We start from the raw sequence: 18,446 nt of genomic DNA, 5'->3' as shown, positions 1-18,446 counted from the left end.
GTGTTTTTGTTCCTGTGTACAAAGTTTGCAATACTAAGCGGAATCCCTACCAATCTCCAGAATCAGAACTGAAGATTCTACCAGGAGAGTAGAGATCGCAGTCTCCACAGAAACTTTCTAGGGTCTCAAGACCACTTTCATTTGAAAATATTGCACTTCCTTCCATTTTCAAGGGCCAATAAATAAAAATCGTGCTTGTTTTTGGAGCCCTTCAACCATTTGGATCTGCTGTAAACAAGAAAACAAATTAAATTCTCAAAACATTTGATAGAACTCATTTTTAGGTCCCAAAGAAGAAATATGTAAACTCTAAACAAAATCTAGACCAACACCTTTATTTGATATGACATGGACTGACCCCTTAACTATCAGCTATTGAATCCCTTCTATGCACAATATTTAGTTTTGAAAGACTAAATGGTCATGATGGTTGCTGACCATCGTCATAAATAGCACCCACTGTTACAATTACCTTAACAAGCAAACAACCCAAACCTTGGTGAACATTGTGTGTGGAGTGTTGTTACAAAAGATGCAGCTTTTGTGATTCACAAACAATAATAATAACAGTTCAAGTTATGAACATTTAGATGACATGGCAGTTTAAAGTAAAACCTACTTCATGCAGTATATAAAATAAGTATACCACTGGGCAATAGCACTTAAACAGGCCCCAAAGTAGAAACTCCATGAAACAAAAGTGAGTTCCCCTTCGATCACCAACACACAAGTTAGAAAACCTGAAATCACTGGAACTAAATTGAGTAAGCCTGTTAGTCCAGTTAGTCTAAGTCTTATTTCCAGTTAGTCCAACTGCATGAACATGGTTCTCCAATGACTTGTGAACACCAGAACCTTCTCAGTTCTGGACATGTCATCATGGTTCCACACGGAGATGAACTGGCGGAACTGGAGGAACTGACAAAGTAATTGTGTGACTTTTCAAAGATGGATAAAGATAGAGGAAGATCAGTGACTAACTAACAATCAACAACAGGCCTTGGTATCACTGTTCAGAGCGTCCTCGTGAAAATGACACCACCAATAGAAAACTGCTTGCACAATCTAGCTCTACAAAATGGACAGGCAAGTGCTTCAGACTTGGCACTGAGGTTATCGATGGAGATCAGAGTTTCTGTGACAGCTCAGACAGTGTGAAGGACATTGCATAACATCAATCTCTATGGATGGCGTCCAAGAAAAGAAAAAAAAAAAAAGAAAACTAATTTGCTCTCTGGTACAAGACTGCAAGATAACACTTTGTCAAAGAACATGAAATGAAACCTGATGAATTTTGAGAGCACATTCTTTTGGTCAAATGAGCTCAAGACGGATTGTGTGATGAAAAGAGATTTAATTTTCTTAATGGGTTATGGTTATCACCTGGGGAAGTTTCATGTCAGTATCTTTTAGTTAAAAATTTTATGCTGTTCGCTTATAATAGAGAGCAGTAAATGCAGCTTCATTTTCTGCAGATCCAACTCAGCTGCCAGATGTGGATCACAGAGGAGATGGGAGCGATTATCTCCTTCTTCCAAAGGAGAGTCTGGATCGAAGACGTCATGTGTCCAGCCTGACTCACACGGCAGCATCATCTGGTCCGCACTGAAAATGTCCTCGTCAACTTTGCTAATGATGATCACATTGTTGGAAATAACAATGAAAACTACACTGTTGAGGATGCTGGTGAAGGTGCCAAGGAGGACTTGAAAGTCAATCACTATGCAGAAGGAGAAGAGTATAAGAACCCTGTACCTGAAGGATCCAGAGGAAGGTCCAGAGAAGAAGACAGCAGTCGTGCTGGTGGGAGGAATTTTCCACCATCAACCCTGAAGAAGAAGAAGAATCCCTTCCTGAAAGCTGGAGTGATGATGAGGACTTTGCTCTGGAGGACTTGGAAGCCAACCAGCGTGCAGGAGAAACAGAAGTGGAAGACCCTCGACCTGGGGGATGTCAAATTTCACAGGTACCATTTTGAACATCCCAAGTAGATGATAAAAACACATTTTTAATGGTCGAGCAGCAGGCTCTTGATGATTTGAGATGGAATAATAATAAATCTAAATGGTTTGTTTATAATTTTATACAAAACCCGACTGTTCAACTTGAAAACAATAGAATTAGTCAGAGGTGATACAATTTTAGATTAATTTAACATTTAATTGATATTGTCCAACGGTTTTGCTTTCAATTCCTTGAGCATCGCCTCCAGAACCACAAACTACATTTATTACAATGTTGTCGCTAACAGAGGCAGGCGAATAACTAAACATACAACACACTGAGCAAGACAGAGAAGGAGAAGCAGAGGGAGAGACAGAAGCAATTTCTAGCTTATTATCTTTTAGGTTAACGGATCTGAAACACCCAGTTATATGTTGGATTCATAAAGGAGTTTTGCACACGAGCGCTTTAGGAGCAAACCTGTGTAGTAAGCCGAACTGAACTGATCAAACAGAAGGATTTGGTGCTAATAGGCTAATGTTTAATATTACCTGAGAAAGAGCAGACAGCAGCGGCAAACACTAGAGCACAGTCGCCTACAGACAAGAAACAGGAAGTGATACGTCACACCAGCATCACAACCTGCGCCATGAAGCTGCTGCTCGTGGTGTGTACGTGACGATTCATATGTATGAATTAAGTCACGTGCGTGGACTCATGTGAATGCAAATTACCAATGCCTCCATACCAGGTTCTTTGGCCCCTGTAATTTGAGTTTGATTGTGTGGCAGGTTCAGTCAACATAAAGGTCTGCGGAGGTAATAAATGTTGGAATGTGAATGGAGACACTCGAACAGGAATATCTGGAAGTCCAAACACCCCTCAGTTCAATTTCAGCTTTAATTTGTTTTCAACATGGCCATATCTATAGGGCACAGGCTTTTTTTCTATTTTTTTCTTTATGCATTGTTTTCTATAGCCAGGCAACTTTATTAGCAATAAGCAATGCTATTTGAAACGCATCAAAAATGGAGCCTCTTCATTTCATTTGCATTTTCTTGGGGGCGGCTAGAGACAGAAAGCAAAAGATGGTCTGTCAAAGCCGGGCACTCTGGCAGCACCTACTGATTGCTGTTTCAGCCGTTATCTGCTTCTATTTCGATGAGTCCTCTGTGCTGCTTGGTGGTGCTATCAAAGGACTCCCCTCCCTTTCCTTTTAATCCTACTGTAATCACATATTCCAAATTGTACATGAAAGGTGAGGAGCAAAAGGAAGCCTTCCTGACTACTGACTTCGGTAGCTTGGTGGTGTGGTGATATGTGCTACCCTCCGGACATGAACAGTGGCTTATTGACTGCAAGTGACAGCAGAAGCGCTGTTATTCAAGGCTGTCGGGGCTGGAGACGCGGGGTGCTGTTTAATATGCATGGACTCACTAATTACAGCCCTCGTACTCTAATGATGTGGCCTTGAGACCGGCATGCAGAGGCATGGGCTCAAATATGCATGCATGCACACACACATTTGCGCTATTTGACACACAACACCCCTGGTCTGGCAAACTTTGAATCAATCTGTGGGGCCCTTTGAGCAAAATCAGCATGCAAGTGGAAATGTGAGATGCTGGTGCGTAGGTTGGCGTAGCACATGTGCTATAACAGATAACATGTAACACCAGCACGTAAACAAGAATTACAAAACAAAACTGTAATGAAATCAAGTCAACCTGGTGAGATATAAGCAGGAACACAGGCAGGAAAGGCGGTTTCATGGCACGCTGAACGGAAATTACCAAAAAAACGCACAAGATGGACTTGCCCGGGGAAAACTGTTGTGTCAATTGGCAAATCAAATGGGTAATCTTGGGTTTTGGTACATGCGGTTCTCATGCTGTTACTCCTCCAAAGCTGGCAGCAGGACACGGACTGGGGAAGCTGCCTAACACACTGTCACCCAGTGTCAGTGAGTAATCTGAAGTCTTCCCTCCTGCCTCCCTAATCAACCATCGACTATGCTGCCGTCTGCAGCTCTTCAACAAAACGCAGCTCACATGTGCCTTCCACTCCGCCCCGCACACGCTCAGCCATTTATCTGCCCATGTCACTGCTCACATACAGGCACCGTGCGCAAAAGCCACACACCTCCCCCAGTACCTTTTGTTTTTTAGCTCGCCGTCTCTCTCGCACACAAAAGTAAACACATGCTCTCTAGCACTCTCCAAAGGCACCGTGGGAGCCTGCTGTGGCAGAGACTTTAAACGCATGGAAGCAAAATATCCTGTTTGAGCCAGGGCAGACTGACACAACGCTGCAGCGACGCTCTTTGATGAACACCCACCTGAAATTTAGAAAAATACATTTCAGCAAAAAAAAAAATAATAATACTGCACATTCAGACGCTGCCTGGTGTCGTGGGAGGTGATTGCATTGTGTTTGTGAAATGCAAATTAATAATTCACACAAGACCGAAGCATATTGTACAGATTCCATGCTGTGTTTGCATAACCATGAATTGTGCTGGATTAGTTTACGAAGTGGGAAGGGTTTTTTTTATTTTACTGTCTTTTTTTTTTTATATAGAGGTCTTGTGCGAAGATGTACTGGCAATTCCCTTGGGAGAGCGCAGGCTGAAATTGCAAGCAAGGCATCCAAATTGTTCCTCAGCCCTCAGCAGGGGCTTCTGCTCCTGAAATTCCACAGCTCCGTGCCGCACCGTGGCCAGCACAGGGGGAGATTACAGCATTGTGTATGCTTTCTGAAGCCGTATCTTCACCGTGCTCTGCGGGTGGTTTTCACACCCACAAAATGGATCAATTATCCAGTCACAGACACCCATCCACACCACTCTCACACAATTAACTCAGCCAGACACATGACAAGAGGACTGGATGATTTGGGAACAGCTTCCTCAGTCATAAAATCGATCTAAAAGCATACCCTTTCAACCTTTTCCAAAAATAACAAATCTGTTTTTTTTTTTTTACTCTAGTTCTCCTTCAGTCACAACAGAACCCATCTGTGGTTTCCTCAGCAGGAGAGGTAGTGCTTCCTCTACAAATGTGGCAAGTCCAAACAGTTTGCACTTAATTAGACACGAGTAAAGCTCCAAGACTGGGGATGCGCAGTAGTTTGTACAGTCTCCAGCGCTGACCCAATTGGCAAAGTCATATTTGTAACAAAAGGGATATGCTCTGAATGTGAATGTCCCCCGTGGTTCTTCTCATGTGCCTGACATAAAAACACAATGTCGCTTTAATTGCTGTTTTGTTCTGCGCTGACATGTGGAGGACACGCAGGCAGGCAGGACGTTTCACAGACCAGTGCTTAGGCAGTGTCATAATGTTTGCTTATCTTCCTCTTTGGCCTACATTAAACTATAATCACAAGTTGTTGTTTTTTTTTGGTCATAAGCAAACAGAGAAGAAGGGAGTTTTTTTCTTTTATCAAAAACGCTGACAAAAACAAGCGCGGCCTTCGGTGTCGGCCAAGCACGCACCCACACAAACAGACGTACAGTCGGGATTAGTGTCGAGGAGTAAAGCGGAGCTGACACGTTGCTTGTAACTTAACCCAGTTCATCAAAGTTGCAAGTCTGATACGCCAAACTGCATCACCACACACAGCACACCAGAACCAAGAGAGAAAAGTACAGATATGCCACACTTTTGTGTACTTTTGCCCAAGGAGCTGCTTTTGATCACACATACATAAATTCAAACTTTTTTTAAATGACAAGTTCTGTTTGCAGTTTCCTGTGTCATAGTTCTGATCATTTGACAGATCATTTAGTGACTTTAGCACATCCTGAAGTTTGCCCTGTCGGAGTTCATCAGTATTGGAGCGAGTTAGGCTTAACTGTCAGGAGTGACTGTCAAGACGACGTGACGGGTGTTTGTGTCCCTCTACGGCAGCAATAAACTTTTCTGTAGCCTTGCTGCAGCGTTTATGAAAACGTGTGATACTGCACCAACAGAATATGTCAGGACGAGAACAGAGAGAGGTCTGGTTGACCCTCAAGGTGAGACACCGCAAGCGAAGGTTTTATCCAGTTGATCACCACAAAACATCTACAGCTGATTACTTACATTAAGACAGCTCTTTTTCTTGTGTTACAAGCTTTCTAAAATGTACTTTTACATATGCAAATGATATATTATCTGTCCACATATGCAATATTTAGCATAAGTTTTGAGAACAGAAATCTCAACAATGGATACAGCCAGGCTTTCAGTTTGACCCAAACGTTTTAACAGGAGGGATTTTAGATATCCCTTGTAAATTATTACATTAATCATAAAATACTGCCCACGGACAAAAAAAGGAAAATCAATTTTTATTGTGCTTTTAGGAATAAGATCATATATAAATCAGGGTACGGCTGATATATTAACAAACCCCTTGTAACACCTTTCACAATTTAGACATGAATAAAGCTGTAAAGTTTGGCAGCCTTTAAAGATGTGTATGTTTTCTAAATATTTTTATCGGAAATTACTTCTTATTCATAAAGACTAGCTACCACCATGTTACCTTCTCAGTTAATTACTTACATGTTTTTTTGCACTACCGGTTTTGTTGAATTTTATGTTTATACATGCAAACGATTTGGACATATATATATTTACACACATTTATAATTTTCATAAACATCTGTAAGACAATATATCATAACCTAAAAATGTAAATCTGCTAGTCTGGAGGAAGACGTGTTATGCAAGCAGAATAGCCTGAAATCACAAAACTGACCAGTGGTGCCTGTGGTGTCTCACCTTAAGACTTAAGGTGTTTTTCAGTGTCCGATTGGTTGACTTCATCTTTAAATATGTCATATTTAACTGTAAATCACTCATCAGTTGTATCATTCAAAGCAGGAATCGAACAATATGTGACGTGTTAGTGAGCTGCTGTGCATAAGTCTGAAAGAAAAAAAGTCCAAATCATTGATTGTAAGGCCTTAGAAATGAAATGTAATTATTTTCATTAGGGTAGAAGATATAATATGTTTGTAACTGCACATTAACAAGGACATTGTTTGACTTTTTTCCCCCTTAAAAACAACAATGTTGTGAACAATTCAAGTTTATACCGTTGTGTTAGTTTTGACCCTTGCGTGTTGCTCTCTTCCAGGCTGACAGCATCAAAAGCAAGAAGGCGCATCTTCCATCCAAACTCAGATTATACTGAAGTTGTGCAATATAGACCCTGGTACTGATAATGGAAGATACAGGTAAGTTGAACGTAACAGAAGTGCATTTCTTAGTTTATCCTTTAAACAACGTTCATCTTTAATGTGTTTACTTTGGTCTTGCTCCCCTTCACACACACACACACACACACACACACACTGATACGTTGTACATGCGTTATATTTAATGTCTGATTTTTGACAAGTGAATAAAGTCCTGTAATAACTTTTTAATTAAGTAAAATGTAATTATTCCACTCATCTTGCCAAACACTCACAAGCACACACACAAAGTTATCAGCGGACAAACACACACCTGATAAATTGCTGCACCTTTCAACCCTGATTTTGCAGGCAAAGGTAAACAGCGCGCAGTCATCCATCCCACATGCTTGTGTGTTGTTTGTGACTGTGTGAAGGTAATGAGAAGAACAAGAGGGTACCGGAGGAGGGGGAAAGACAGGGGGAGAGAAAAATCCTCAGCGAAGGACAAAGCTGCCTCAGCACTCTGAAACTCCAACAACCTCGACTAGGTAACCTCATCACGCTTCGGTGTGATCATCGCGCTGCACAGAAAGAAATAACAGCATCAGATTACATTCAATGATCCTTCGCGTGAATTTATAAATGACATAGTCATATTGTGGCAATTACTTTGGGACAAACTTTTCAGAACAACTCACATTTCCATTAGCATATGTTCAGCCAGACATTTTATTGCCTCCCTCGATTTTTTTTATTGCTCCAGCAGATGTTCTAGTGGCTATCATCAAAGAGATTTATGCAAGCTGATTACAGCCAAAGAGTCCACAGAACTGAATAAACATATTCAGTCCGGAAATGGACCCAGGCTCCTTCTGTAGCTAAATAAGGTCTGGTCTCCTTTGGTCTGTAGTTTAACCTCCATGTGGAGAGAAACTGGGTGAGGTCTGACATGCAAGACATGAACATATCAGCAGTCTTACTTAAAATGGGATCACGTTGTGCTTTTAAAGGAAGGGTTAAATTCTCCAAATCAGTGCATAAGTGCTAAGTGCAACACAAGTGCACATTAAAGAGCAACTTGCTGGATTTTTCATTCAACATATTGGCAGGAATTCTGATTATCAAGAAGGCATGTTGAGCAGCGCTCTTAAAAGTGCTTTAATACTTCAATTTTTATCATCATGTGTCCAAGTACGATAAAGGAGTCATTTCTGCCATTGTGCGGTCGTAGACGTAGGGAGTCTGAGTGGTGGCGATTTAGTGAGTTGACCTTTTTTTGCCAGTTTTATCGTGCGTTTCATTATTTTTCATTATGGTGAATTATTGTGTTTGTGCAAATTGGCCAAACTGCAGCCTGCCAGGACATCAGTGCCCCACTGTTCCCAAAGATCGAGCTGACTTTTTGTACTTGTGTGCATTTTGTGCAAGTGATGAGACAAGACATTGTGTGCGGCGCTAATTTTAGACAGGAGGATTATGTTCCCTGAGATTCAATGGCATTCCGGTTGGAATGTCAAAGCCAGAACTGTGTGTGATTTCAATACGTGCATCCACTTTGGTTCCACCGTCAGCAGCAGCTTCTGGTACTGACACAATGGTCACAAATCAAGAAAAGGTGAACTGTGCACTCCAGATCTTATGACATGTGCCTCACTGTCAGTCAATCCTATTTCTAAAGGCAGTGTTTCTGTTTTCTAAGATGCACCAACACTGGAACATCAGACATTTTTCTATTTTTACTGCAGGCTTCACCACACTCCTGGTTGCTACAGTTTGTTCTCTCTTCAACTCTGATGGTTAACCAACACCAAGCATCAGTACTGGTGCGCCACTGCAGGAATGTTGCCACAGAAAGCCGATTTGAAACTCCAGAATACTACGAAATACCAAGCGCTGATAGGCTTAATCAGCATTCTTTGGTAAGCACTTACATTTATCACTTATATATTAACTAAAACGGTTGATTTTAAAATGTATTCATTGGATTAATATGTTGGTGTTGAGTTTTTAAATGAATTGGTACCCACTACTAAATTTCTGATATTGTAATCATGGCCAGCTTGTGATCTTTGAGGCAGGTATAGGACTCTAAATGTTATTGTAGTCCTTTTTTTTTTGTCAAAAATCTAGTTTCTGGTTCATTTTGCTACAAATGAATCGACTTGAGTCGCCAGCCCGCAAGTTGCTCTTTAAGACTTGTTTTGCCTCTCAGACTGCATTTGGCTCTCCTCTGATATAGCAGCACTGTTGTCATCTGCAGTCTCAAAATGTATGCATTATTCACAAAAGCTTACATTTTTGTCCTGTCATCGCAACGTGTCTGCAAGACGTTGCTAAATTTTGCCATTGGTCTCCTATTTTCCGGCTAAAATAACCGACAGCGCCATCGTAATGATTCAGCAAATAAAGTCAACCGTGACATCAATAAACCAACTTCGCTGTATTATGGCATCAGAGTTAATTTTCTCCTAAAGCAGGCTACCAAAGGCTGTGTTTACTCGCTGTGTATAATCCCCCGCAAACCACCCACACCTGCACTTCCAATCTCAAACATCTTAAACATTCCCGTTTTATTTATGAAGTTTATTGGGAGCAGAACAAGGCTGTAAAAAAAAAAAAGGAAGTGCCTCATGCTGCAGGTTTTAATTCAGTAACTGGAGGCTGATTATTTTCCTGCACACCTCATCATTTAAAGGTGAAGTGTGGGATTCTGATTGTTGATGTGTAGCTCGTTGGTATATGTAGATAGCATGCTCTTCTTGCTCCCAGTCCCTCCTCAGCCCTGCTGTCCTGTGCACGGCCACGATCAAGCTCGACGCACGCTGGACTAGTGCTGTATGGATCGGCCCAAGCTACTTTGTTTGTTTCCTGTTTACTGAGCCAGAACTGTCTACAAACACCAGATTTTTTACGTTTTTTTTAAAGCTCACACACACAATGGACAGCCAGCAGACCGTGACAAGGTATTCACTAAATTTGACAAAAAAAATAGATTGGCACTGCTGACTTTACCTTTAAACATTCCTAATTTCATGCCCCCAAACAAAGAAGTCTATTGTTAATTCAGTCTTAACTGGGACACAATAAACTGAATTTTAGGTGAGGTTATTTTGGGATGGCGTGCGTATTCATGTCTGTATTTGTGCGTCTATTTCCACATGTTCTATTGTGTTCTGGTGAACCTGCTGCCAGTGCTGGAGTCAGTCACTGTGAACAGTCCAGGCCAAGAGTCGCTGCTGAACATGTTCTGTGCTCTCTTGTCTGCATCATTGAGGGCAATGAATTAAGCAGTAAACAGGTTGTTTGTCTATGACTGAACATTTAATTAGAAACTTTTGACTGCATGCCTCCAAATAAGCACACATTCCCATATGGCCTGTGCAGGCCCGTGGCCTGACCCAACTATCAGTATTCAACTACTGGAAGCATTCAGTTTTAAATGACATTAATTCATTATAGACAGGCAGCACTGGGGACTACAAAGGCCATCGCTGTTTTCTCCTGGGTTCTGAGCTGCCAACATGAAGAACGGAGAAACAGCCCAAATCAACAATTAGCAAATAACTTTTACATTAATTTAAGACCTGAATGGGAATAGTAAATCAGTTGCACTGTATTGCTCTCATAGGACTCAACCCTCCTGTAACTTGCAGCACTGGGGCATTGATTTAATGGATTATGCTTTGAATCCACAATGAATTCTTCAGTAATATGATAACATGAGGATGGGTGGACATTTGAACAGTTATGTCATATATACCTTTATATCAATAATGCCACAGGTGTAGTATATACCTCTTAGTCACATAATGCTCCATCTATAAAGAGCTTTGTGCCACTTGGTCAAGTACAGATGCAGGTGTTGAGCCAGTTTCAGTGACTCGAAGGGAATGTTATCGTTTATGTTGAGTTTTTTTTTTTTTATGTTCATTTATTACCAAAGTGATTACATTTTCAGAGAGGATAACAGAATTTCCGTATGACATTAAAAGCATAATTACAAATGGTTTCCACTTAACTGCTCAGATGTTCATTAGTTGTCTGATGTGTGGGTTTTACAACATAAACGTTTTGTTCGAACATCAGAGTACCCTTTGAGCAATTAATGTCTCCTATTAGTGAGCAAAAAATCTTATCTGTTACTGACACAGCACTATCCTCCTCCAGTCCGAGGGGATTCAGCTGCTTTCATGATGAGCTTTCATTGAATGCTGAAAAGATTGATGAAAACACCAGAATTATGTGTCTCGCAGCACAGTTAAAGTAATTGATTTTCTGGAGGGTGGTTAAAAGGAATTTCTGTTCTCATTGATTGTTTGACCGTACCAATTTGTTGATCATTTCGGTTGATTTGAAACTCAAGTGCGATGACACCTTACCAATGTAAATCCATTTCTTAAATTACACTCTTCAAACTTTGACATGAAGAAACAAAAATGATCAAGCTTTTGGTAAAATGGGAATGAGCTTACGTTTCAGCCTTTCCAAAACCAACAGTATATGAGCTCAAGTGTAAGGAATGAATTAAACAGTGTGTGTATCTGCTGTTATATCAATGTGTGGCTAAGTAGTGTACCAGTAATTTAACACGACATAAGCTGGGTACATTAGCATTAGCTATGTTAGCATTGCACAGTGTTACTTCTAAAACTGAGCTGCATAAAATGAGTTAACAGGATTGAATGAGGGAGGATTGGGACATCAACTGTGTACTATTTGTTTACTGTGAGTGCCACGTCAATAACCCCTGTCCAATTATAAGTCCTAGCATTTTCCAAAGATGCACACCTTGTTGTTCCAGTTGTTCCATCCATCAATTTTCTTCCACCCAGCTGGGGATGGGTCACCGTTTCAGTCAGTGAAACAGGCCATTCTAGACGTCTCTCTCTCTCTAGCATTGATTTCCAGTTCTTACTGGGGGATCCCAAGGCATTCCCAGCCTAGATGAGATATGTAATCCCTTCAGAGCGTTCTGGGTCTACCCCGAGGTCTCCTCCCAGTTGGACTCACCAAGAAATCCTCCAAAGGAAGGCACCCAGGGGACATCTAATCAGATGCCCGAACAACCTCAGCTGGCGCCTTTTGACGATGAAGAACTCTTGTGGCAGCTCTACCACAAGCTCCCTCCGGACAACCAAGCTTTATACACTATCTCTAAGGCAGAGCCCAGCCACCCTATGGGGGAAAGTCATTTCATTTGCTAGTATTCCTGATCTCATTCTTTCAGAACCTACCCAGAGGTCATGACCGTAGGTGAGGGTTGGAAATAGATCAACTGGTAAATCAAAAGCTTCCTTCCCTCTCTGTGGAAAGATACCCCTGAAGTAGCATCACTTTGTCGCAGTGGAGGAGTTTGTGTCTGCCTGTGATCCTGGGAGCTTTGTTGTTGGGGGAAGTAGCCCCTGGTAGGTTCTTGCATGGTGAATTGACCAGACTACAGAAAGTGCAATTCAAAGACCTAAATGAATCGGGAACAAAGGAACTTCACTTGGAATAGGTAGACCGGAGCCCCCTTTTGTCCAGGAGGGGAGCTTACTGGTGGCCAAGCTGTGTTTATTGGGCTCGGTTGGCCACAGCTTGAAGAAGTAACATTGGACCACCACCCACTGGGCCCTCCATCTGTAGGGATAGGCACTGGGGTGGGGTTAAGCTGGGTGGCAGGAAAGGACATGGTATTCAGACATCCTGACCCCTAGTGGAGCAAACTGGCTCTGAGGATGGGAAATGTAATTGCTGTGTTTATTAAATACATTTTCTTTCTTGATCATACTATGATGTATGTAAGCTTCTACGAGCTCCACAGTGCAAAATTGCTGCTCCCACTTCCTCCTTTAGACTTTCTTCCTTGAACTTACAACTTTAGCCTCATGTCTTTTACAATATTGATGACTATCATATCCACATCCAAGATATTTTAAAGGGTTCTCCTTTTAAAATGGCTTGTTTGGACACAGTTGTCTACCAGCTCATGGTGCAAACAACCTGCAGCTGACAAAATTTAAAAGTCACTTTGTGAAATCAAGGACCCATGTTTACAAAAAGTACGACATTTTTAGTGGTGACGTTATCACTATTGTAAACTACACATGTTCACTTTATAGGAAAACAGGGGGAATAAGCAAACACTCAGCTGCTATTTGGTGTTTTACAGACTGTGTGTAGGCTTTTATTTTTCATTGCTGCAGCCCATATGCCTTTATTTGCATCTAACTGCAGGGGTGTTCACGAATACACAAACAGAGGTCCGCGCACACACGTGCACTCTCGCACACAAGTTGGGTCTGAGTTGGTATGGGCCTGTGAAGCGCCTTCTATTCCCTGTGGTCTGCTGCTGGCTAAGCCTCTGTTAATTTCACTAACCACCTTGGCCATCTTCTCTACAGTCATCATTAATCATCTCTCTCTTCTCCTTCCCTTTCCTCTTCTCTCCCCTGCTCCCAACCCTTCCCCCACATCCTCCCTTTTATTCTGCTCCTCTACAGCATCTTCGCTCCTTTGCCGCCTAGTGCTCCAGCGTTTGTGTAAGAGCTGCAGTGATGAGATAACACCAATAGGCCTAATGCAATAAAGTTGACAAAGAATCTACGACGTACAAATTACACAGATAATATGCCGCTCCGCTGCTTTGGCACACTGTTAGCATAAAAGTGCTATAAACCATCTGCACCAGAATGTAACATTTGAATTTTATTGCGCAGGTCCTCAGAAGGCTGCAGACAAAAATGCGCGGACCACTCGTCAACCTAAGCCTCCAGCATCTTTCTTAATGACAGTATACGCTGACATAATGGGTTTTAAAAAAATATATACTTAAACGATAGAGGTCAGCTCTTGCAATGAAGCCTGGCACAAGGTGAGAGTAGGACAGACCTTAAATTAGACATTAAGACCAATTTACCACCCAATATGGTATAATAAGGCTTGTCAGCAAACTCTACAGAGAATAGAAAAAGAATCGGTTCATTCATATAAGAGAAACAAAAATAATCCTTACCAGTATCTCTTGAAGTGTACATGGTTTGAGATTTGGGCAATATGGCAAGAGCCTGCCTCTGAGATGAATTATTTAACGGCCATATTGCAGCATTTGGGCAGGCCTTACGATCCACTCATAGATCCATATGCTACCATGTCCTTTTGTTTTTTTGCTAGAAGAAACCCTGTGGAAACTGTCTGCGCTTTACTTTATGTGGCGAAGGCACCCACAGACTGCAGTGATGTGTGTGAAATCCCAACCCCGACAAATAATGCCAGTATATAATACTAATGTGCAACAGAAAATACTGAATGCCATCTGAATTAGGTATATTTAATCAGCACGAGGAAATTGTTTCATTATGTCACCAACAGTCAGTTTCAACTGAACATTCTTGTGCGAGTAGCGACCACTACAATGTTCACAGCAGCCACCTGTTTGTCTGATCTGCATCCAAGCTAATATAAAACAAGCATCATGAATCACTGCAATTGCCTTTATTAAGGAAAAAACTTTTGAATTTAGTACACTTGTATTCACCCAAAAGGTTCTTTTGCACCCTTGTATATTCTCTAAAAGAAAAAAAATGCATGTCATGGCCTGCCATTCACCAGTAACAGAGGATTATCCATGAATCCAATTTGCCTCCAGTGTAAAAAGTGGTCACAGCAGATGCAGGTGTTTGCGGTGATTGTCAACTCTCCCTCAGTGTGGCTTTCCACGAAATCAATGCATCTCGTCATTCTTAAGAAATTTAAATAAGACGACTGAGCCATTCTGCAAATTCTGGCATCCGGGGAAGATGCATTTGCTGGACGACGGTATTACTAGCTAGCAAACTGTTGGCTGCAGTAGTAACTTGCAATCAAGTGGTAGAACCACTGACACTAATGCGTTCCAGTTTTTATTACTTTATACTGTTAGGAAGTGGAGTAATGCCAAGTATGGCTCCAGTGCATCACCGAGCCGTGATTTCTGGCCCACCTAAAAAGTCCAGAGCACAAAAACAGTGAAAAATGGTTGAGATAAGTCGTGATTGAGCGGGAGAGCCACTGGTGTTAATGTGCTCTAGTTTTTATAACATTATAGTGTTATGGAGAGGGGTGCATTATTGACACATGATTTCCGTAATGTTGCTTTAATAACAACCTGAAGATAAACTATTATCCTCTTGTGTCTCAAGTTTGATTTTGTGGTGACTTTTTATTGTTGTTATGATTATTCTGCTCTAACCCTTGTACACACACTTTTGCCAGCACTGTCAGTCAGTTTCTACCAAAGCCTAGATTGCTCTGATATTAATTGATTTGACTAACAAAAGAATCTACAGTTCAGCTGCCGTGCATAATGCAACAATACATGTAATGTTGGAACTGAATGCTGGATCTTGCATGAACTCAAATTGAATTTCCCATTTTCTTATTCTTCTTAAGATAACATCTCCACGAATAGAAATAAAGGACACTGTATCTCCTTCGACCGCAGGAGTTGAGATGTTCCTGCCCGCAAAATCAAACTTGTTAAATTAAAAGTTCAAAGTTTGTGTAAAACTTTCTTTCCTCTTTCATTTAGACAAAATCATTTCTTCCATTATAGACATTAACTGCTGCCCTGTGCCCCAGAAAACTGCATTTGACACACATCAATGGCTTGACTACACATGTGAATGAGGACTTTTTCACATCACACAGCTTCTACCCCAGCAGCACCTGTAAGGAAGATGAGAAAGCTCTTGTTGGAGAGTCGGGTAATCTTATGTAAGTACATTTCTCATATTCCTTCCATCCACTTTTTGGTCCGAATAAAAGTAAAATGTAAAGTGTTAATTATTTCAATAGAATTACAGAATCACATTTGTCATGGTGCTAAAAAAAAATAACTTGAAGTGAATGATTGCTGCTGTTGTTAAGTTTAACTGCTGATTTCTGGTTCAATGTCATTTTTTATTCTTTAAAAACCAAAGTCTTAAATTTCCCCCTGACTTACCTCACGAAAGAAAATATATCCTTCACTGTGACATTTTGAAAAGCCAAAAAAAAAAAAAAAAAGAGAAAGACATCAGTGGCTGCAGTATAACTGAGTGAAATGTACCATTCACAAACACAGTAGTAACTGACCATGTGGAAATGGAGCAGGGATGTGTAAGGGTGAGAGCATCTCAGCAGCCACACTTTGTCTTCAAACACTGGGTCAGATATTAAAGGTCATCTCTCCCCAGTACACAGAGCCCACCTGGCATTTCAGCGGAAATGATCCCTCTCCGTGCCAGCTTACAGCAGGGCTCCGTGAACACAGGATGGGGGCAAATAACATTTTAACACTTCCACAGTTGGGAGTGACAGAGTGTGAATTAAAAAAAAATACTCAAAATACATATTTGTGACGGTTACTCAGAGAATGACCTCTGCATACAGTATTATTACAGTGGAAACTTACAAATCACCTTCTAGCACAACACATGAAGCAGTTTATTTTTATTTTTTTTCACAAATCAGGCTTCTTATTTCTAGCGTGTAATTTGTCGGCTGAAAATGCATCAACTGTAGATAGTTAAAGAAAACTAATGCAATTACCTAAACTCAATGAGTCGGGCAAAAACTGCTTAAAGCTGCCTTCTTAAATCTTTCTGGTGATTCATTTGAAAGTAGGCCCCTTTAAAAGAGTCCTAAATATGTGCTTGATAAGTGTAGATGAGTAAATGCTAAAAGAGGAAGGCCTCGTTCACATCTGCATGGGTATTTTTAAAATCGGATTTTTCCTTTTTTCTCGTTCTCAAAAAAATTAATTAATGAATTATTGGGCTTGCATGTCAAGAGCATGCAAACCCAACAGGCTGTGATACAACCCTGATCATCATGTTGGCCAATCAGAAGCCTGAAACAAAGCTAACACTGGTTCTTCAAGGCTACGACGGAACATCAGGGTAGGAGGGAATCATGTGTGTTTTCTGTTCTTCCATATAGTGGAAGATCGACTGTCTATTTATGTGTAAACACTTCAAATGCCCTGTCACGATAAACAACAGAACTTATAATCTGAGTTTCTCCCTATTTGCATGTCAACAACAGAGTTTCTGAATATCTTCGCCCAGGAAGGAATTTTCCAAGAAAGCTCAGGTTTCAGTGACCTAAGGCAAAACACGTAGAAAAACATATTTTAAATAATGTCCGTGCTTATGTGGACAGGCCTTATAGACTAAAGCTACAAGTCCAGGGTGGAAAAAAATCTGCATGCTTACTAGGTGACATTTCATGAACAAAAGCAACAAAACAATTCACATTCCGATTAAGAAGAAAATAGTGAATAAAAATGTAATAAAAATGCACTTTGTTCCAACATAGCCTTTGAATCATTTTTAATGTTTGGATTTTTTTCTTCATTTTTGTATGAGAAAACATTTTGAGGGTGAGAATTTAAAAGAAAGTCTGGCAGAAGTAACACCATATGCTCCAATCCTGAACTTTTTTAAAAAAAAAATTTTAACATGACCTATAACCTACAAACAGTAATAGCAATTGACATGGCACTTGTCTTTAAAAATAATGCTAGACTACTGCCTCTGCTGCAGTGGCATCTCTAACACATGCAAATGAAATGTGTGCACCATTTTTTTGGATGGTGTAAATAAATAAATCAGGGCTGTATCAGCGGCAGCTATGATTCTGGCTTTAATCCTCATACATCAGCCATATACAATTTTTTTTTTTATAAAAACGTGTAGTTTGGGGGAAATATGACATTGGTGACTTCAACACCCCCACTGGTGTTATTGCCCACAGAGTGTCACTCCACAGTGTCCATGACACCCCCCCTACCAAGTGGCTAATGAGGTCAAATGACAAATTACACAGTCAGTTTAACCAAAGGGGCCTGGGACATCATACACAGAACAGATTAGCCCAAATACTGTGAAGCAGCAAATCATCGCTTCCTTCATGGCTGACAGGAAGGTGGAGTGAAAAGCATGCAGAGGAAATTTAAAAACAAAGGATTTGCTGAAAAGTGTTTCCAAAAAAAATTGCACACCAACTCTTCCCGATACTATAACTAGAGCAGAAATCTGCAGACCAGGCATCGCAATTCAGCAGACATTTAGGTTCATAGACAGTGCAGCTGCCCCTCTTGGGCTGAGATTAATTGCTGGATGGATAAAGCCACAGTGATTGACAGATGAGTTGCAGCACTGAAGAGACATGCGAGAGATGAATGTGGAGCAGTTCAAAGGAAAATTAGCGTTGAGTGCTTGGAATTCCTCAAAAGAGATTTTGCCAGAACCAAACATTTGGAAGTTGCCGTGCAAAATAGGATTGTAGTGCATGAAAAGTAATCAACCAAAAACAGTGCGCGAGTTGTAGG

Source organism: Stegastes partitus, unplaced genomic scaffold, assembly GCF_000690725.1.
Source record: "Stegastes partitus isolate 25-593 unplaced genomic scaffold, Stegastes_partitus-1.0.2 Scaffold125, whole genome shotgun sequence".
Classification (NCBI taxonomy): domain Eukaryota; kingdom Metazoa; phylum Chordata; class Actinopteri; family Pomacentridae; genus Stegastes; species Stegastes partitus.
This window is presented reverse-complemented; position numbering follows the sequence as displayed.